Source organism: Salmo trutta, chromosome 12, assembly GCF_901001165.1.
Source record: "Salmo trutta chromosome 12, fSalTru1.1, whole genome shotgun sequence".
NCBI lineage: Eukaryota > Metazoa > Chordata > Actinopteri > Salmoniformes > Salmonidae > Salmo > Salmo trutta.
In genome coordinates, this window is record NC_042968.1 from 13,262,516 (window position 1) to 13,286,343 (window position 23,828).

Consider the following 23,828-nt stretch of genomic DNA (forward strand, 5'->3'; position numbering starts at 1 on the left):
TTATTCCTCTCTGGTCCTGGCTGATGCTTTTATCCAGGGTCACTTGCATAACGCATCGTCTTATGTAATATCTAACCCAGTCTTTCACTTGACAGAATGGAGATGCGGCTCTGCTTCTGAATGGCATTAAAGTTCTTCTGTCATTCAGCCAGTGAATCAGAGCCACAGACAGAACACTGTACTGTTGCTGCACAAAGTGCACTTGGATTGGAACTCACACAAAGACAACTGACTCCACGCCATCACCATCAGATGACAATGAGGTCTTCTTTTCTGTTCTTATTTGTCTGTTATGGAAAAAAATGCAGATGAGCAGAGAGTGAGACATAATCGCTTGTTAGCAGGCACTCTCCTCTTTCCCTCTTTCATTATCCCCCCCATTTAGATTCTGCATATTCATATTCACACCTGGGAGGGAGGGAGGGTGAGAAGAGGGGGAGTAGTGTTTATAGCAGTCTGCAGCAGTCCCATGTAAACACTCTTCAGAACACTGAGTCACAGAGCCTAGTTGTCTCTCCAAACTCTCACTGTGCATTGAGAAGAGTGACACTCCTGGATAATGAACTACTTACTGTAGGCTCGGGCTGGAAGTGGCTATATGCGAGACGACATATAACTCATGAATAATGCGGAACCCTCCAAGCTATAGAACCAATGTTGCGTTCATAGACTAGTTGCGTAATCAGACATGATTATTTTGCTGCACGGAACATCTCTTCCACAGTAACAGGAACATTTGTCAGACTACGAAACTATGAAACTATGTATTTACTCCCATATTAGCTACAGCCACTCCTGTAACTCCCCTTCAAATAAGTCAAAGTTATAGGTGCAGAGGAGTTGAGTTATTGTAGAACTAGTGGTTACGCTCATTATCCTCCAGGCAGATACAGGCAGATACAGGCAGGCTCTAGTGGAAGGTCTAAAACTGACCTGCAAGTATAGCATTTCGGAGCTGAGGAGATGAGGAGCAGGTGCTAATGAGAACACTTTCAGGCCTCAGTATAACCTTGACCTAGAGAGCAGAGTTATCTTGAAGATTGTGGAAGTTGCCATTTATGTGTATGAATAATCTAATAAGTTATTGTTTGTCTAGAAAACGAGAAAATGTATCTTGCAAGGCTGCAATGTAAAGGAGTTCTAGATGAGTAGGAGTCTGTGGATAAGACAATGTTTTTATATTGATATTATAATTTATGGTCCATTGAATGGAAAAGTAATGTGTTCTCTTTACAATCAATAAATGGCTAACATAAGGATGCTCTTGAAGTTACTGTATGTGCAAATAACTAAGTGCGCATCAACAATACTGATAGCAACTGTTGACAGGCATTCAACTAAACCAATGTTAAATAAAGCTTTATCCCTGTCTGTGTATCGTTGAACAACCTTGCAGTTGACATCGATGTGTATAAACCTCCATTCACTAAATCAGCATTCACAAACCTATATAATGAAAATAAGAAACATAAGAACCACACAATACACCTTCGTTTTTGCCAGGTGGAACAACTGTATAATGATATTTGTGCTTACAAAAGCACGTCGTTGTGCAGATTTCCATTCAGATTTACAGCACCATGTTTAATACTGTCATGACGTTGGCCTGTGGGTAAGGTTTATGACCCCCCCATAAATACCTTCTCCCTTCCCCTCTCTCTCTGACCCTACTGAAGGACTGGAATAGCCTGTGTTAAATATAGAGAGTCTGGGAACATCAAACAAATGGGGAAAGGAACCATCTTTTGTTAATAAAACCAGTTGGAAATATGCTTGATAACGTAATGAGTATGTATGTCAGTTCATTGTTATCTGAGACATTATGATTGATGGCAGGACAACATAAACTGTACCTGAGAAAGTATACACCCTCTAGTTATCAGAGTCACATGGAATTGTTATGCAATTGAAATGTTTGATATTGAAATTGTTTGTTAGGAGATTAAATGTAATTTTAGCTTCCAAATGAGAGAATTGGGTTTTCATAGGGAAAGTGCCCTGCCGATCAGTGGCCAACCCTGTGAAGAGACATGGGGTTATAAACGATGAAACCCCTCCTTTCCCCCTCTCCACTATATAAGTCTTTGACGAAAAGACATTCCGTTGTTCCAGTACGTGAGGACTGCAGCCTCTACGTCAGAAGGACACACATGTTAACTAGACACATATCAAGGACAGAACTAAGCCAACCTCGGCGTGAGCTTTGATGGCGAATGGTATGAACTTTGAGCTTATTCACTACAGAAGTGATACTTCCTAGCCGTTGAGTTAGCCGCTGCTAACGTGGGCGAGGAAAGGACGGACGACGGATCCAATCTAACAACCAGACGAAGATACCACCACGTATCCAATTTACCACCATTGACATCTGTTGGCCAACCCGGCCAGCATCTACGACCAATCTACCAAAGCGCAGCTCAGAGTAAATATTTATTGCATTTTCCTTTTCCAAATGGGCGGTAATTTAGAATGCATAAGATAATGTATTTACGATAGCATAGCTGCTGTTTCTTTCTTCCTAAATCTTCCCGCTCTTTCATTCAAGCCCAACCCCCCTTTCCTTTGTGTAACCAGCCATGATACAGGCTCCGTTCACCAGGGCGAATTCTGTATGACATCATTGTATTCTGTGTATTTGTAATTCTGTGTGATTAGTTAGGTATTTAGTAAATAAATAATTAAACCCAATTTTGTATTGCTGATTCAACTTGTTAGCCAGGGTTCGTGAAGATAACCAAGAATTTACAACTTTCATGATGAGACTGAAAATAAGATAAGGGTTAATATTGACTGCTATCGATGTAAAATATTACTAAGTATTTTAAGAGTTTATTCAGAAGATAACAGCTCTATAAACGTTCTTCTGTGGTGCCCCGACTTTCTAGTTAATTACATTTACATGATTAGCTTAATCAGGTAATATTAATTACAGAGAAATAATTTTATAAGTTAGCATGTCATATCACTTAATCCGGCATAGCCAAAGACACGACAATACCAATCTAAATTGCACACGATACACAGCAATCAATTTATATACAGTGAACTGAATTCCATTGTGGACCATGAGCTCACTCATCTGACTGCATCATTCTGTTCACACTTCACAGTATTTGTGTGTCGTGAAGCTTATCATTCTGTGCATGTCTCGCTGCGGTTTAGATGTGTTTTTACTAGTCTTATACAGTATGTGTTGTGTCGACAGAGGTCATTATAATGCAGGGCTTGGTCTGGGATCCTAGCTTGTTTATTTGTGCTCCGTGGTATTGCATCTCCATGTCAAAGAGCACTGTTTTCATGTAATTACACTCCCAGCTCCCATGACACAAAGGCTAGACGCCAGCCCTGATTAGAAGCTCTACGGCTCGCTCTCATTCTGCTGAAATTGCACTCACACCACAATCAATTTATGACACCACCAGATCTTAGCAGTCAGCCAGGAGATGGGGATGGTGGCACTCCAGGACTAATATCAACGCTGTCCCCTCAGAAAACCTCATAGTCACGTCTTCTATGCATTAGGGTAGTTACCTGAACCTTGACCCAGAAGGGCTTAGGAGGTGACCTCTGTGTTGTTTTGGGAAGCTGAGGGCCTGGCTCTGCCCCACCTTTTCAAGAAAGGAAGAGTGAAAAGTAGACCACTCAGCAGCTGCAATAACAACAGTAAGCCCCACTCTGATTAGAATATGAGAGTGAGCACACACTGCCTGCACACAAAGAGTCAGAGTAGTTGTTGTTGTTACGTGTGTGTAAGCCCGTGCTTCCTTGTCCTTAAACAGGCATTGCTCATATGTGAATCTAGTAATAATATGGAAAAATGTATCAAATCAAATGTTATTTGTCACATGCGCCGAATACAACAGGTGTAGACCTTACAGTGAATGCTTACTTACAAGCCCTTAACCAACAATGCCGTTTTCAGAAAAATACCTACAAAACAAGAAATAAAGTAACAAATAATTAAAGAGCAGCAGTAAAATTACAATAGCGAGGCCATATACAGGTTGTCACATCCTGACCAGTAAAGGGGTTATTTGTTCTTATAGTTTGGTCAGGGCGTAGCAGGGGGTATTTGTTTTATGTGGTTCAGGGTGTGTTTGAGTATGTGTTCATGTAGAGGGGTATTTGATTTATTAGTCCGGGGTTTTTTGGTTAGTTCTATGTTGTTAGTTCTATGTCTGTGCTAGGGTATAATATTTCTATGTTTAGGTAATGGGGATTGGGGCCTTCAATTAGAGGCAGCTGTCTATCGTTGCCTCTGATTGAAGGTCCTATATTTAGGAGTGTGTTTGTTTTGGGGTTTGTGGGAGATTGTTTCTTGTATTGCTGTGTGTTGCCTACAAGACTGTTTTGTCATCAGTTTATCGTTTTTCGTGTTTGTTTTTGGTTTAATAAAAATGAGCATTCACGTACCCACTGCGCCTTGGTCCATCAATTACGACGACCGTGACACAGGTGGTACCGGTACGGGGTCAATGTGCGTGGGCACAGGTTAGTCGAGGTAATTCTGGTAATAAACTCAGCAAAAAAAGAAATGTCCCTTTTTCAGGACCCTGTCTTTCAAAGATAATTTGTAAAAATCCAAATATCTTCACAGATCTTCATTGTAAAGGGTTATAACACTGTTTCCCATGCTTGTTCAATGAACCATAAACAATTAATGAACATGCACCTATGGAACGGTCGTTAAGACACTAACAGCTTACAGACGGTAGGCAATTAAGGTCACAGTTATGAAAACTTAGTATAATAATGAGGCCTTTCTACTGACTCTGAAAAACACCAAAAGAAAGATGCCCAGGGTCCCTACTCATCTGCGTGAACGTGCCTTAAGCATGCTGCAAGGAGGCATGAGGAATGTAGATGTGGCCAGGGCAATAAATTGCAATGTCCGTACTGTGAGATGCCTAAGACAGCGCTACAGGGAGACAGGACAGACAGCTGACCATCCTCGCAGTGGCAGACCACGTGTAACAACACCTGCACAGGAGCGGTACATCCGAACATCACACCTGTGGTACAGGTACAGGATGGCAACAACAACTGCCTGAATTACACCAGGAAAGTACAATCCCTCCATCAGTGCTCAGACTGTCCGCAATAGGCTGACAGAAGCTGGACTGAGGGCTTGTAGGCCTGTTGTAAGGCAGGTCCTCACCAGACATCACCGGCAACAACATCGCCTATGGATACAAACCCACCGCTGCTGGACCAGACAGGACTGGCAAAAAGTGCTCTTCTCTGACGAGACGCGGTTTTGTCTCACCAGGGGTGATGGTCGGATTTGCGTTCATCGTCGAAGGAATGAGCGTTACACCCAGGCCTGTACTCTGGAGTGGGATTTGGAGGTGGATTTGGAGGTGGATGATCCGTCATGGTCTGGGGCGGTGTGTCACAGCATCATCGGACTGAGTTTGTTGTCATTGCAGGCAATCTCAACGTTGTGCTTACAGGGAAGACATCCTCCTCCCTCATGTGGCACCCTTCCTGCAGACAATACCACCAGCCATACTGCTCCTTTTGTGCATGATTTCCTGCAAGACAGGAATGTCACTGTTCTGCCATGGCCAGCAAAGAGCCCGGATCTCAATCCCATTGAGCACGTCTGGGACCTGTTGGATCGGAGGGTGAGGGCTAGGGACATTCCCCCCAGAAATGTCCAGGAACTTGCAAATGCCTTGGCGGAAGAATGGGGTAACATCTCACAGCAAGAACCTGCAAATCTGGTACAGTCCATGAGGAGGAGATGCACTGCAGTACTTATTGCAGCTGGTGGCCACACCAGATACTGACTGTTACTTTGGATTTTGACCCCCCCTTTTTTTCAGGGACACATTATTCAATTTCTGTTAGTCACATGTCTGTGGAACTTGTTCAGTTAATGTCTCAGTTGTTGAATCTTATGTTCATACAAATATTTACACATGTTAAGTTTGCTGAAAATAAACGCAGTTGACTGTGTAAGGACATTTATTTCTTTGCTGAGTTTATATACATGCAGGTAGAGTTATTAAAGTGACTTATGCATAGATAATAACAGAGAGTAGCAGCAGCGTAAAAGGGGGGGCAATGCAAGTAGTCTGGGTAGCCATTTGATTAGATTTTCAGTAGTCTAATGGCTGTTTAGAATTCTCTTGGACCTAGACTTGGCACTCCTGTACCGCTTGCCGTGCGGTAGCAGAGAAAACAGTCTATGACTAGGGTGGCTAGAGTCTTTGCCAATTGTTAGTGCCTTCCTCTGATGCAGCCGGGTATAGAGGTCAGGGATGGCAGGAAGCTTAGCCCAATTGATGTACTGGGCCTTACGCACCACCCTCTGTAGTGCCTTGCCGTCGGAGCCTGAGCAGTTGCCATACCAGAAAGTGATGCAACCAGTCAGGATGCTCTCGATGCTGCAGCTGTAGAACCTTTTGAGGATCTGAGGACCCACACCAAATATTTTCAGTCCCCTGAGGGGAAATAGGTTTTGTCGTGCCCTCTTCACAACTGTCTTGTTGTGCTTGGACCATGTTAGTTTGTTGGTGCTCTCAACCTGCTCCACTAAAGCCCCGTCAATGAGAATGGGGGTGTGCTCGGTCCTCCTTTTCCTGTAGTCCACAATCATCTCCTTAGTCTTGATCACGTTGAGGGAGAGGTTGTTGTCCTGGCACCACACGGCCAGGTCTCTGACCTCTTCCATATATGCTGTCTCATCGTTGTCGGTGATCAGGCCTACCACTGTTGTGTCATCGGCAAACTTAATGATGGTGTTGGAGTCGTGCCTGACCATGCAGTCATGAGTGAACAGGGAGTACAGGAGAGGACTGAGAAGGCACCCCTGAGGGGCCCCCATGTTACAGGTCAGCGTAGTGGATGTGTTGTTACCTACCCTTACCACCTGGCCCGTCAGGAAGTCCAAGAACCAGTTGCAGAGGGAGGTGTTTAGTCCCAGGGTCCTTAGCTTAGTGATGAGCTTTGCTTGAAACATGTTGGTATTACAGACTCAGACAGGGAGAGGTTGAAAATGTCAGTGAAGACAATTGCCAGTTGGTCAGCGCATGCTCTGAGTACACGTCCTGGTAATCTGTCTGGCCCTGCGGCCCTGTGAATCAAATCAAATCAAATCAAATCAAATCAAATTTATTTATATAGCTCTTCGTACATCAGCTGAAATCTCAAAGTGCTGTACAGAAACCCAGCCTAAAACCCCAAACAGCAAGCAATGCATGTGAAAGAAGCACGGTGGCTGGGAAAAACTCCCTAGGAAAAACTCCTGAGAAAGGCCAAAAACCTAGGAAGAAACCTAGAGAGGAACCAGGCTATGAGGGGTGGCCAGTCCTCTTCTGGCTGTGCCGGGTGGATATTATAACAGAACATGGTCAAGATGTTAAAATGTTCGTAAATGACCAGCATGGTCAAATAATAATAATCATAGTAATTGTCGAGGGTGCAACAAGCACGTCCGGTGAACAGGTCAGGGTTCCGTAGCCGCAGGCAGAACAGTTGAAACTGGAGCAGCAGCATGGCCAGGTGGACTGGGGACAGCAAGGAGTCATCATGCCAGGTAGTCCTGAGGCATGGTCCTAGGGCTCAGGTCCTCCGAGAGAAAGAAAGAAAGAGAGAAAGAGAGAATTAGAGAGAGCATATTTACATTCACACAGGACACCGGATAAGACAAGAGAATACTCCAGATGTAACAGACTGACCCTAGCCCCCCGACACAAACTACTGCAGCATAAATACTGGAGGCTGAGACAGGAGGGATCAGAAGACACTGTGGCCCCATCCGATGATACCCCCGGACAGGGCCAAACAGGCAGGATATAACCTTGATTTCTTGATTTGTTTAAAGGTCTTACTCACATCGGCTGCGGAGAGAATGATCACACAGTCATCTGGAACAGCTGGTGCTCTCATGCATGTTCCAGTGTTACTTTCCTCGAAGCGAGCATATAAGTAATATAGAGCCGATGTAGTACGATTCCATCTTAGTCCTGTATTGACGCTTTGCCTGTTCGATGGTTCGTCGGAAGGCATCGCGGGATTTCTTATAAGGTTCTGGGTTAAACTCCCGCTCCTTGAAAGCAGCAGCTCTACCCTTTAGCTCAGTGCGGATGTTGCCTGTAATCCATGGCTTCTGGTTGGGGTATGTACGTTCAGTCACTGTGGGGACAACGTCCTCGATGTACTTATTGATGAAGTCAGTGACTGATATGATGTACTCAATGCCATCGGAAGAATCCCAAAACATATTCCAGGCTGTGCTAGCAAAACAGTCCTGTAGCTTAGCATCTGGTTTATCTGACCACTTTTTTATTGACCGAGTCACTGGTGCTTCCTGCTTTAATTTTTACTTGTAACCAGGAATCAAAGAAGATAGAATTATGGTGAGATTTGCCAAATGGAGGGCGAGGGAGAGCTTTGTAAGCATCTCTGTGTGTGGAGTAAAAGTGGTCTAGAATTGTTTTCCCTCTGGTTGCACATTTAACATGCTGATAGAAATGAGGTCAAACAGATTTAAGTTTCCCTGAATTAAAGTCCACTAGGAGCGTCGCCTCTGGATGAGCATTTTCCTGTTTGCTTATGGTGGTATACACCTCAGTCTAGGTGCCAGCATCAGTCTGTGGTGGTATTTAGACAGCTTCAAAAAATACAGATGAAAACTCTCTAGGTAGATAGTGTGGTCTACAGCTTATCATGAGATGCTCTTCCTCAGGCGAGCAAAACCTCGAGACTTCCTTAGATATCGTGCATCAGCTGTTGTTTCCAAATATACATAGACGGCCACCCTTTGTCTTACCAGAGGCTGCTGTTCTATCCTGCCAATGGAGTGTATATACCGCCAGCTGTATGTTATTCATGTTGTCATTCAGCCACAACTCTGTGAAACATAAGATATTACAGTTTTTAATGTCCCGTTGGTAGGATATACATGCTTTTAGCTCGTCCAATTTTTTTTCCAGCGATTGTATGTTGGCCAGTAGAATGGATGGCAAGGGCAGATTGGCCACTCATCGGCAGATTCTCACAAGGCATCTCTTTCCGCAATATCTTTTCCGTCTCTTTCTCCTGCAAATGACGGGGATGAGGGCTTGTTTGGCTGTCTGGAGTTAATCCCTCTCGACTCATTCACCTCTTAAAGAGAAATTCTTTGTCCAATTGAAGATGAGTAATCGCTGTTCTGATTTCCAGACGCTCTTTCCGGTCATAAGAGACAGTAGTAGCAACATTATGTACAAAATAAGCACGGTTGGTTAAGAGCCCATGAAACGGCAGCCATCCTCTTCGGCGCCGTTTTTACTATTATGTCTCCTCTCCCCGAGAATATATATTGTAACACACAATGTACATTATATACAGTATAACTGCACTGTATGTAGGCTATCCTACAGTATATGCAAACAAAACCTCAGGAACAACAACATGCTGTTTCTCATCACACATACACATTGTAATTGTCTGTTTACCTCGTCAGAGCATTAACACGATTTCAACCCTTTCTACTCATCTTGCAATGTTATGTTTGTCGTGAGCTCTCAGTCCACAATTATTAATGTCATCTGCCCTAAAGTTTTCATTTTCATGCACTTTGTAAAATCCATGAAATTGACTAAAATGGTTGGTTACGTGATCACTCATTTTGGCAGTCATCTCGATCAGTCAGACCATTGGTTGCAGGCTCTCTATTTTGTGTGTTAACTCATAAACCATACACATTATATTTAGCTGTCTGGTCACGAGACCAGAACTTTACCAATAAACCCACTAGAAGAAAATCATTGAAAAAACTCCCCCCTCCCCTCTTTCTCTAGTTATATCTTCCACTATCACTCTCTTTAACACTCTCATCTCTATTTCTTTCATCTCTGCCACACACACTTGGCTATCTCTCTTTCTCGTGTCTTTCTCCTCCACTCCGTTTGCCTCCCTGACCCACTCTCTCCATCAGGTCATCGATCTGTTCCCTCTCTCCTTCTCTTTCAATCCTTCTCTCTCTCCTCCTGCACTCTCTCCTGAGGAAAGGTATCTGCTGTCGGCCCCTGCAGACCTTTCCTGTATGGCAAACAGCCAGCCATTCTGAAGCCGCTGTGCTGCTTCCAACCAGGTGGCACACACAGATAAAGAGGAGCTGAGCTTTGATTCTCCTGAAGGCATCCGCAGCCATATCCAATCTCTATGTTAATCAAACGTAGATGCACAACACAAGACAGCTGAGAGAGCTTGATAAACCCATCCTCCACTCCTCTCCTCCCTCCTGCTCCACACAGCCCAGACAGACTCAGGCTCTGTGAACGCTATCCAGAGGCACCCACTTACAGACAGACATGGGCCTTAAGATGTAAAAGAAAAATAGGTAAAAGTAATGTGGAATAACACTATTTTCTCCATCCGTCCACCGTTTGTCATTTAAATGCAGTCTATCATGTGCAGCACTGTAGTGCTTTCAGACACAGTACATTTGAGGCTGCCGCTGTGTTTCGGATTAATTTGTGTGAAGGTTTTTAAGCAGCTCTGCCGCTTCAAAGTTGAGCTAAATTGGCACTATATAAAAAACATGATATTTCAATTCACAGTCAAGTTTGAAAACTTGAAAGAGAGAGAGAGAGAAACATATTGCCAGACGTGTTATATGTGCTCCACGGTCTGTTGCTTCCTGTTACTTGTAGCGCGTAAAACCAAGTTCAGTTTCAGAATTAAGGCATCAAATATGTTTCTTGCTACAATCATGAAGACGTCGCTACCTTTGGGGATGTAAATGGTTTTATTCTGAGGCATAGTCCCACTGGGGAATTTGATCAGCATAACAATGTTCGTCTGACTAAATGAGGGGTTAAATCAAAAGTTAATACGTTGGCCAGAGTCCCAAATAATCATGTTTTGGGGGGGATTAAAGTGGAAGGCAGTACTTTGGGTTGTAATGATGTAGGAAATCTCCCTGTTGGGCTGAGAAAGACACATAGTAGCTGGGACGATAAATATAATCATGACATGTGAGCTGTGGTAGCCTACACGAGGAACCAGAAACACAGGCCATCTCTGTCTGCCATCTGTGTGTGTGTCCTCAGCTGTGCATCAATGACAAGGAGAGAGCAGTGGGATAGGTCCCTGTCACAGTCTTGGTGTTTATCGAAATGGTGTTAATTTATGTAGCTAAACACATGGATAATGGAAAGTACATTTTCGCTGGAATTGTGTAAATGTAAATGCTAAGAACCCAGGGCATGCCTAATCATCACAGGGGGGATGTAAAGGTAAATTACTAGGAGGGAAAGATTATCTATCCCTTATGTTCTGGGTCAGTTTGAAGTCATTAAAATACTTTTTTACGTAATCTTTCCACCCTACTTTCCTAAGTATGGATATCAAACTTTTTATATATATATTTGTTTTATTATGACACCCAGTATCTTAATAGTGAAATAGTGAAATCCCTAATGTTCTGGGTCAATTTGACCTACGATTTGACCGCTGCATTTTGACCTTGGTCTATATAACTTTTGAACGGTGTGTCCTAGATACAAGCTGCTTGATGCACAGAACTGGTGCAACCTTGCTGATCACATATACAGTAAAGTGAAGTCGGAAGTTTACATACACTTAGGTTAGAGTCATTAAAAGTTGTTTTTCAACCAACTCCACAAATTACTTGTTAACAAACTATAGTTTTGGCAAGTCGGTTAGGACATCTACTTTGTGCATGACACAAGTAATATTTCCAACAATTGCTTACAGCTTATTATTTCACTGATAATTCACTGTGTCACAATTCCAGTGGGTCAGAAGCTTACATACACTAAGTTGACTGTGCCTTTAAACAGCTTGGAAAATTCCAGAAAATGATGTCATGTCTTTAGAAGCTTCTGATAGGCTAATTGACATCATTTGAGTCAATTGGAGGTGTACCTGTGGATGTATTTCAAGGCCTACCTTCAAACCCAGTGCCTCTTTGCTTGACATCATGGGAAAATCAAAAGAAATCAGCCAAGACCTCAGAAAAAGAATTGTAGACCTCCACAAGTCTGGTTCATCTTTGGGAGCAATTTCCAAACGTCTGAAGGTACCACATTCATCTGTACAAACAATAGTACGCACCGTGGGACCATGCAGCCGTCATACCGCTCAGGAAGGAGATGCGTTCTGTCTCCTAGAGATGAACGTACTTTGGTGCGAAAAGTGCACATCAATCCCAGAACAACAGCAAAGGACCTTGTGAAGATGCTGGAGGAAACGGGGACAAAAGTATTTATATCCACAGTAAAACCAGTCCTATATTGACATAACCTGAAAGGCCACTCAGCAAGGAAGAACCCACTGCTTCAAAACTGCCATAAAAAAGCCTGACTACGGTTTGCAACTGCACATGGGGACAAATATCGCAGTTTTTGGAGAAATGTCCTCTGGTCTGATGAAACAAATATAGAACTGTTTGACCATTTTATGGTAGCATTATGTTTGGAGAAAAAAGGGGGAGGCTTGCAAGCCGAAGAACACCATCCCAACCGTGAAGCACGGGGGTGGCAGCATCATGTTGTGGGGGTGCTTTGCTGCAGGAGGGACTGGTGCACTTCACAAAATAGATGGCATCATGAGGATGGAACATTATGTGGATATATTGAAGCAACATCTCAAGACATCAGTCAGGAAGTTAAAGCTTGGTCGCAAATGGGTCTTCCAAATGGACAATGATCCCAAGCACACTTCCAAAGTTGTGGCAAAATGGCTTAAGGACAACAAAGTCAAGGTATTGGAGTGGCCATCACAAAGCCCTGACCTCAACCCTATAGAAGACTATAAACTTTTGAACCACTGGGAATGTGATGAAAGAAATAAAGGCTGAAATAATTCATTCTCTCTACTATTATTCTGACATTTCACATTCTTAAAATAAAGTGGTGATCCTAACTGACCTAAAACAGGGAATTTGTACTTGGATTAAATGTCAGGAATTGTGAAAAACTGAGTTTAAATGTATTTGGCTAACGTGTATGTAAACTTCCCACTTCAACTGTACAGTGCTTTCTGAAAGTATTCACACCCCTTGACTTTTTCTCATTTTGTTGTGTTACAACCTGAATTTAAAATGGATTCAATTGAGATTCTCTGTCACTGGACTAGACACAATACTCCATAATTTCAATGTGGATTTATGTTTGTAGAAATTTGTACAAATTAATACAAAATTAGTCAATAAGTATTTGTTATGGCAAGCCTACATACCTTCAGTAGTAACAATGTGCTTAACAAGTCACAAATTGCATGGACTGAAATAATAGTGTTTAACATGTTTTTTTAATGATTATCTCATCTCTGTATCCTACACATACAATGATCTATAAAGTCCCTCAGTCCAGCAGTGAATTTCAAACATAGATTAAACTACAAAGACCAGGGAGGTTTTCAATGCCTCGCAAAGAAGGGCACCTGTTGGTAGATGGGTTAAAAAAATTAAAAAGCAGACATCGAATATCCCTTTGGGAATGGTGAAGTTATTAATTACACTTTGGATGGTGTATCAATACATCCAGTCACTACAAAGATGCAGGTGTCTTTCCTAACTCAGTATCTGGAGAGGAATAAACCGGTAAGGGATTTCATCATGAGGCCAATGGTGACTTTAAAACAGTTACAAAGTTTAATGGCTGTAATAGGAGAAAACTGAGGATGGATCATCAACATTGTAGATAGTCCACAATACTAACCTAAATGACAGAGTGAAAAGAATGAAGCCTGTACAGAATACAAATATTCCAAACCATGCATCCCGTTTGCCATTAGGCACTAAAGTAAAACTGCAAAAAATGTAGCAAATACATTCACTTTATGTCCTGTGTTATGTTTGAGGCAAATCCAACACAACACATCACTTAGTACCACTCTTCATATTTTCAAACATGGTGGTGGCTGCATCATGTTATGGGTATGCTTGTAATTGGAAAGGACTAGGGAGTTTTGGGGGATTAAAATAAATGGAATGCAGCTAAGCACAGGCAAATCCTGAAGGAAAATATGGTTCAGTCTGCTTTCCAACAGACACTGGGAGACAAATTCACCTTTCAGCAGGATAACAACCTACAACACAAGGCCAAATATACACTGGAGTTGCTTACCAAGAAGACATAGAATTTTCCTGAGTGGCAAGGTTAAAATTGTGACTTAAATCAGCTAGAAAAACTATGGCAAGACTTGAAAATGGCTGTCTAGTAATGATCAACAACCAACTTGACAGAGCTTGAAGAATTAAATAAGAATATTGTACAATCCGGGTGTGCAAAGCTCTAAGAGACGTACCCACAAAGACTCACAGCTGTAATCGCTGCCAAAGGTGATTCTAACACTCCAGGGTGTGAATATGTATGTAAATGATATATTTTTGTATTTCGAATCGAACATAAGGGAAAGGTTAAGTGTAGGATCCCGAGTGGCGCAGCGGTCTAAGACACTGCATCTCAATGCTTGAGGCATCACTACAGACACCCTGGTTCGATTCCAGGCGTATCACAACTGGCCGTGATTGGGATTCCCATAGGTCGGCACACAATTGGCCTAGCGTCGTCATCATTGTAAATAATAATTTGTTCTTAACTGACTTGCCTAGTTAAATAAAGGTTAACTAAAAAACATATATATATATATTAAAATGTGGGATGTTTTCGTTTGTGTGGACCTGTGACAGTGAGAGAGCAGGACAGAGTGGGCGTCCTCCTGCAAGGGAGAGGGCCCACCTGCTGAGGAAGACAAACTGCATCAGCCAAAACACCCCCCCTTTCTCCCCCTCCACAGATCCACCCTGTCCCGTGGTCTACCTCCTGTCTCCAAGGCATCATGGCAGACAGTAGATGCTAAAGGAGAGGAGATGTCTCCTCCATTGTTTACTGGTTGATTAAAGCATGAAGGCCCTTTTCATTGGGCATGAAGGCCCATCTCATTAAAGATGAAGGCCCATCTCATTAAAAAGATCATGGGCATTAATATGGAGTTGGTCCCCCTTTGCTGCCATAACAGCCTCCACTCTTCTGGGAAGGCTTTCCACTAGACATGGACATGCTTCCATTCAGCCACAAGAGCATTAATGTGGTCGGCACTGTCATGACTGTCCTGATCAGGTCAGGGTACAGGAGACCACCACCCTACAGATTATCTCCCAAACCCCCAACAGAGGAGGAGAGATCTAGGGGTCTGAAGATGTGGGGGTTTTATGACACCTCACGCCCATAATAAACCTTAGGCCACAGAGAAATTCCTTTATCCTAACAATGGAGAACTGGCCTCAGAACATTAAACATGCAATAAAGGGACTTTGGAACAATGGTTTCCGTCAGCCACAATGGTGGTCATGACGAGAGGTGGAATATTAAAATGTATGTAACTTTTGTATTGTTTTTAAAGGTTAAGAGATGACGTTATTATGAAAACATTGTACCTTTAAGAGTTTTCCCAGTATATGCCTGATGTTTATACATTGTACGTTGTGTAGAAAATATCCAAATCAAACAGAATGTTTTGGTAAAGATGAAATGTGAAGTTAGTGTCTAAAATGGGATTTTTAGTAGAATCTAAGCCTTGCCCCCTTTTACTTGGTCCGCCCAGAGAATTGCCCTAAAGGCGGTTACACCCACTTCTGACCCGAGGGTATAAGACAGGAGAGTGAAGAATTAACATAGGAGACTAATTGACCCCAAGCTGCAGCTAAGGTCTAACAAAGTCGACGAACCCCAAAACGAAACACAAGGTTGAAGACAAAGAAATCTTTTTCTACACAAGCTACGGACGAGTAGCTGTGTCTAAGCGGGTGAATTCAAGCCGAACCACCCAGCCTCCACTCTCCATTGAATCGTGGTATCGACACCGTTCGGGCCGAAGCTGTGAGCTCTGAGCTACAGAGCTGTCTGTCCTCAGAAGACCCCTTTCAGATCAAGGGTGAGGGATCAGACCACGTAGCCAAGAAGGACACTGACATCGTGAGGACAACCAGAGAGTTGCGCCGGAGAAGTGCGTCATTTAGAAGCCTAAACGACCCACGCGGAGCTTCGCACCTGAGACCTCCAACACGTAATTACATCATTATATTCTGACCCATAAGAGCGGCAGTTCGGGGCAAGGCTAATTTTAAATAAGCATGGCTGACAAATGAACCCAAATGTATATTTCTCTCGTGTACTTCCTTTATTTCTCCCTCTTTAAAATCCCCATTTTGGGTAACAAGCGCCATAGTGTGTCGGCCCGTTATACTAAGTCCTAATCAATAGCTAGACTGTGTTTTGTGTATGTGTATTTTTATCATCATTTTAGCTTGCTAGTAAATAAATAATCAACTAAGATTGGTGTGGTAAATTCAGTGGTAAAGCCCGGGTCCGTGCAGATTCCCGGATAATGCGACGTTCAGATTATGAGACTGTAGAGGAAATTGATTAATTTAGCGACTGATGGAAAATCGATATTCTGATATCCTTTGAGTTAATTTGGGAAATAGAAACTCAATCAAAACAATGTTCCCATGGTGCCCCAGGTTAATGAGTTAATAATTGCTTGATTCATTGCTTAATTCATTTAATCACGCAATTATAAACCGCTAATCATTCGATGAGCAACAGTCGTCACATTAACTAATACAACGTCACGACAGCACTGATGTTGGGTGATTAGGCCTGGCTCGCAGCCGGCGTTCCAATTCATCCCAAAGGTGTTCAATGGGGTTGAGGTCAGGGCTCTGTGCAGGCCAGTCAAGTTCTTCCACACCAATCTCCGCAAATCATTATCTGTATGGACCTGGCTTTGTGCACGGGCGCAGTGCCATGCTGAAACAAAAAAGGTCCTTCCCCAAACTGTTGCCACAAGGTTGGAAGCACACAATTGTCTAGAAATCATTGTATGTTGTAGCATTAAGATTTCCCTTCACTGGAACTAAGGGGCCTAGTCCGAACCATGAAAAACAGACCTAGACAATTAGCGTTCTCCTGGCATCCGCCAAACCCAGATTAATTCGTCGGACTGCCAGATGGTGAAGCGTGATTCATCACTCCAAAAAATGTGTTTCCACTGTTCCAGAGTCCAATGGCGATGAGCTTTACACCATTATGTGAGCTTGTGTGGCCTCCCACTTCATGGCTGCTCCGTTGTTACTCCTAGAAGTTACCACTTCACAATAACAGCACTTACAGTTAACCGGGGCTACTCTAGCAGGTCAGAAATATGTCAAATTGAGTTGTTGGAAAGGTGGCATCCTATGACAGTGCCACGTTGAAAGTACATTCTACTGCCAAAGTTTGTCTATGGAGATTGCATGGTTGTGTGCTCAATTTTATACACCTGTCAGTAATGGGTGTGGCTGAAATATCCGAATCAACTAATTTCAAAGAGTGTCCACATACTTTTGTATATATAGTGTATCTTGTGTAACACAAGCGTATGCATACATGGATATGTATACAGTACATGTCAATATAAACAGATGTATATATAGGTTAAACGCAAGCAGACAAGGTAGTCAAAGAGTACAAACAAACTATTATGAATAAAACATTGCTGTTTCTCCTTTTTATCCTCTCCTTCTCTCTCACGCTGGCGAACTCGCTCTCTATCTCAACATAACAAATAGGCCTGGGGCAACTGACAACCTCGAAAACAAGAACTTCACTGACGTGCTGCCAGTGTGTTTGTGTGTCTGTCTGTGTGTGTCTGTCTGTCTGTATGTGTCTCTGTGTGTGTCTCTGTGTGTGTCTCTGTGTTCCCTTGATTCATTATTGAGGGTCTCACTGGAGAGGCAGCAACAGCTTTTGGGTGCTGGGCAGACAGGGTAACAGGGCAAGGGTCAGAGAAAACACAGAGCAACATGTGCATGTTGTGAATACTAGATTGGCCTGTCTCTCTTTCTTTCTGTAGGTACCAAGGGAATAGTTGGAGGATATACGAAGGGCCATCGGGGGAGAAGAATCAGACAAAGGGGCTGTAGCTAAGGTCGGATAACAGGGACAGATGTTGGTAGTGAGAGGGGTTAATGCCAAATTAATTGCTCTCTCCACCAGTCTTGAACTGCTCAGCCTTTTCAGCAATTGGATTTCTATTATCCTTATTTTTGTCCTCTTCCCTCCGTTGTAGTTGATGTAGTTGAACAGAGGATCATCTGATCTGAGGAACCCACCACTCCACTACCATTCACTCCACTACTCTTCTTCTTAGTGGGTCCCCCCTCCCCCCTCTCTCTCTGTCTTTCTCTCTCTCTCGCTCTTTGCTGCAGCCTGCCGGACAGGCTTCTTTGATCTCTTGCCCAACTCAACACTCTACTCTGAGATTCGATCCAGGCAAATTTCCCCTATTCTCTTTCCTTCTGTGTCGAGCATAACGGGCCATTTTCCCCAACTCCTCGACTGGAGAGAGATTAATCATCTGAAGAGCGCAGCTTTGAGTCCGATAAACTGGAACCACACAATTGGATATCAAAGAATGTACAACAAATAGGTTGTTGGAACAAAATGAAGGAATTCATGTTTGAATGAGGTACAGAGCTCCCCTTCAACAAATAACAATTGACTATCTCTACAATCAAACCTCTACAATATATTTTGGGTTTCAGCAGAGAAAACAAGGGAGAAATTGAATTGCATAAGCATTTATGAATGTAAAGATAACCACACTTTATTATAGGATATTTTGGATAGTGATCAGTTGTAGAAGCAATTCTAAGGTGACTAATCACTTTCACGAGTGGTCGTTGTGAAAGTGATTGTAGAAAACAAGTAGGTTATACCATACAGCAACACCCACCCTGACTCCCACTCTCACCTGGCATCACATATAGGGTCACACAACTGCACTAGAGGGAAGAGAGAAGCTCAAACCAAATTACATATCTCATTTCAAGAGAGATCAAATTTAGGTTAAGCTTTATTTTCGGCTTTGTAGAACTTCACTTAAAGCCTTAAGTCTCAGAAGTTCATTTCAATTACGAGGCTGAGAATTTCCCCCTTCTTTCCCTCTCTCTTTCCCTCTCTCTATGTCGCTCATTCTCTCCCCGGCCCTTGCAAGGACATAATTCTGTGAGACTCAGTGATTATCTGCATTAAAGGATAATAGACTTTTCACAATTCCAATCTCTTGCCATTCTTTTAAAGAGGTGCACTAATGTACCTAACACAATCAATCCCCCACCATGATCAATGATGATAATAGAACCAGAAGAGATGTTGTCACCCACAACACGTGAGCTGAGATAGATGAAGAGCTGAGACTTCAATCAGATCAGCTTTCGCCGACATCCGCATAGCGGTTGTTTTGGCGGCATCGGAGGTGGAACTAGAGTCACAAGGGGCTCCTGGCATTACAGCTAAAGCGGACATTGCCATTGGCTGCACGGAGTCGCATTAAGATAAATCCCATGCAGCCTTGTTACAAGTGCGAACACTGGAATATGAGATGTAATCTGCACCTCAATTAGGATGATATAAATTATCGTTATTTTGTTTAATGATTTTCAACGCGAGTGGGATGGGTGTAGCTTCATGACAATGATCAAGAGTAGCTGCTCACCAATTTGACAGCTCCAATGAAGTTACACCTCTGACACAGCCAAAACATCAGATATGCGGGTGTCGGCAATCATCGGTTAATGCTCGATCTGATTGAATCTAGGCATGTGTGTGGTGAACAGCGCTTTCCCCTGTTGATATTGGAACAGGTGAAGAAAACACATTGATTTCTCAACAGCCTGTTATGGGGATATTTGTAGTTGCCAACCACCTCTTTAACTGTCTCTTCTTGATTAACATATAGAAAAAGTGATTTCACCTTAAATTCCTAAAATAAGAACTTCCAATGGTTCATTTTTTTCAACTTGATGTTTATTTTGGAAATAACAGAGCACTACCAGGCGGTTGAGAAGTCAAAAGAAGGTCAAACCAGCAATGCCTCATTTGTCATGTCTACTCCCGGTCCTCCCCTCCGGCGTTCGATGTTGCCGGTATACTAACCACCGGTCCTGGATCCATTATTACGCACACCAGGCATCAATCATTACACGCGCCTGCACGTCATCATGAGGCACACCTGGACTCCATTACATTACTTATTACCTCCCCTATATCTGACACTCCCTTAGGTTCCTTCCCCAGTCAGTATTGATCCTGTGTTTAGGCAAAGATGCTACTGTTATGTTGTCTCGGTCCATGTTTGTTGTTTTATTAAACATTTCACCTGCTTCTCGACCCACAGCGTCTTTGTTACAGAATACTGACTCAAACAATGGAAGCAGCAGGAGAATAATGTCTGCCAAACCGGTCGACGAGCAGGGATACCTTCTACGTCAACACCAGGACCAGCTGGCACAACTAGGGATGGCTATGGAGAGGTGGTTCGCAGTGTGCAACGTCTCGACCATACCTGGGAGGCGTTGCCGTCAACTAGCAAAGGATACTCTACAACCAGTCGACCCAGCGAGCCAGCCCATTCAGCAACCCAATCAGGTCAGCGATGCCCTTTTGTCCCTCATGGATAAATATGACGGCACCCCATCTAAATGCCGTATCTTCCTTCTTCAGTGCTCCCTCTACTTTACCCACCAGATGAGAGCTCCCACCACTGAGGTTGAAGGTTGCCACGTTTATTTCTCTGCTGACTAGGTGGGTGTTGGAGTGGGCCACAGCCGTCTGGGAAGAGGTGCTAGATTCATGAGGGGTTCATGGCTCTGTTAAAATGGATCTTCGATCATCCCCAGGAGGGCAGAGAGGGGGGTGAGCGTCTATTCCAATTACAGCAGGGGGACCAGATGGCTGCCGAGTACGCGCTCACCTTCCAGACAGTAGCAGCATCCAGCGGATGGAACGAGACGGCGCTTCATACGCTACTCAGAAGAGGTCTGCACAAGGAGGTCCAGATGGAACTCACCTGTTGCGAAAACAAGCTCCCCTTGGCTGCACTCATTGCGATGGCCATCCGTCTGGATACCTACTTCGGGAGTGTTGATACTCTCATCGCTTCTCTCCCTCCCTCAGTGAACACTCTGGATTAGAGCCTGAACCCATGGAGGTAGGGTGTCACATGCCTCCCCGAGACAGGGAGGGACTCAGATGGTGACAGCTGGGGCTCTGTCTGTATTGTGGTCAAGGAGGGCATCAGCTCCAGCGGTGTCCGGCACTTCCTAATCCGGGATCCACAAGAGTAGAGGGACGGTCACGTGATCTCCCATGTCCTGTGGCAGGAGTGAGTATTCCATCTTCTTTAAAACACTTTTGGTGTCCATCACACTAGTTGACTGACCCTCACGTACTGTGTCTACAGCGTTAGTTACAATGCAAATCAATTTATAACATTTTTGACATGCGTTTTTCTGGATTTTTTTTGTTATTCTGTCTCTCACTGTTCAAATAAACCTACCATTAAAATTATAGACTGATCATTTTTTTGTCAGTGGGCAAACGTACAAAATCAGCAGGGGATCAAATACTTTTCCCCCCCACTGTACCAGGACCTGCGGGAGGTATTGTCCAAGACCCGCGCCACCTGCCTACCTCCTCATCGCCCCTGCGACTGTGCCATCGACCTGCTTGCAGGTTTAGCGCCTCCACTCAGACCCATCTACCCTCTGTCGGTGGCTGAGACCCATGGAGGATTACATCCAAGAGGCGCTTCAAGGTTTCATCTGCACGTCCACTTCTCCTGAGTCAGTCGGTTTCTTTTTCATGGCCAAGAAGGATGGAGGGTTACGTCCATGCATTGACTAGAGAGGACTCAATGACATCACCACAAAGTATCGGTACCTTTTCCCGTTGGTGCTGGCAGCCATTGAACAGCTCCGCGGGGCCCAGTTCATTACCAAACTGGACCTGCGGAGTGCTTACAATCTGCATCCGGGAGGGGGATGAATGGAAGAGGGGGATGAATGGAAGACTGTGTTTAGCATGATATCTGGTCACTACGAGTACTTGGCGATGCCATTTGGCTTAGTCAATATTACAGGCATTCGTTAACGAGGTGTTCATGGGCATGTTCGGACACCAGGTGGTTAAGTATATCGATGTCATCCTAGTCTACCCTAGAGGATCACATCACTCACGTTCGAGCAGTCATGGAACACCTTCTGGCTAACCACCTGTTCGTCAAGGCTGAGAAGTGCCAATTTCATCAGAGGGCTGTCTCCATCCTAGGCTACCAAATCAGCCCACAGGGAGTGAGGATGGACGACAAGGTAGATGCAGTCAGGTCATGGCCAGTCCCAACCACCATAAAGGGGTTACAACATTTTTGGGGGTTTTCCAACTTCTATAACCTTTTCATCAGGAACTTCAGGTACATTGCAGCTCCTCTCTCCTTAAGGGTAGTCCCCATAGGCTGGTGTGGAGCCCAGCAGCCGACGAGGTCATCCATCTACTCAAGGGACGTTTCACCTCCGGTACATTTCTCAAACACCCAGATCCCACGATATCCTTTGTGGTGGAGGTGGATGCTTCAGAGGTGGGGGGCAGTTATGTCTCAACGACAGGGTAATCCACAGAAACTGTACCCGTGTACATATTACTCTAGGATACTGTCCCTTGCAGAGAGGAATTACGACGTCAGGGATCGTGAGCTCCTGTCGGTGAAGTTGGCATTAGATGAGTGGAGACACTGGCTGGAGGTGCCAAGGAACCATTTGTCATCCTCACTGACCTCCAGGTTCTGATGTACATACGGACAGTGAGGAGGCTGAATCCATGTCAAGCAAGGTGGGCCCTTCAAAAGGTTTCACTTCACGCTGACCTATGGCCCAGGTTCAAAGACTACCAAAGCCAATGTCCCATCTCTACAATTCGGGAGAGGGTCTTGTCTAGAATGCATCTATAATCCCATCCTCCCAAGTAATAGCCCCTGTGGTCTGGGATGTAGATGTGGACATCTGCCAGGCTCTGGAGAGGGAGCCCACACCCACTAACTGTCCTTGAGTGCATCTACGTTCCTATGGGGATAAGAGACTGGCTACTGACCTGGGCACACAGCTGTCGTCGCTGGACATCCAGGTATTTCTTGCACTACTCAATCCATACAGGTGGCCCATCCTTAGCACAGGATGTCACTTGCTACGTCAACTCCTGTTCCGTATGTGCCCAAACCAAATTACCCCACTCCCCCCCCAGAACGTTCCAAGCAGGGAAACTCTTTCCCGTATCTCAGCGTCCCTGGTCCCATCTATCCATTGACTTTGTTACTGATCTCCCCTCTGACGGTTTTATGACCATTTTGGTGGTTGTGGATAGATTTTCAAAATCCTGTTTAATCCCTCTTTCTGGTCTCTACTCCAGGTTGCAGAAGCACTATTCCAGCAGGTCTTCCATTCCGGTACTATGGCCTTCGGAGGACATTGTGTCCGACCATGGCCCCCAATATACATCACGGGTATGGAGAGCTTTTATGGAGACTCTCAGTCATGGTCAGCCTCACTTCAGGGTACCGGCCTCAGTCCAACAGGGAGGTGGAGAGGATGAACCAGGAGCTGGGGAGGTTCCTGAAGAGTCACTGTCAGGAACAGCAGGGAGAGTGGGCTCGACTCCTTCCATGGGCAGAGTATGCCCAGAACTCGCTGGGTTGACCCCGTTCCAGTGTGTTCTGGGTTTTCAGCTGGCCCTGGCTCTGTGAACCCCAGGCCAGACCTAAGCTCCTGCGGTTAATGAGTGGTGCTCACATGCGACTCCAGTGCGCCATCCACCATCAAAAGGAGCATACAGACCGCCACCGTAGTGCGACTCCTGTTCCACCATGGGAATCGTGTCAGGCTTTCTACCAGGAACCCCCCCCCTCCCCCCCACTCTGCCTACCCTGCAAAAAACTGAGCTTCCGGTTTGTGGGGCCGTTCAAGGTTCTCCAGAGGCTCAACGAGGTGACGT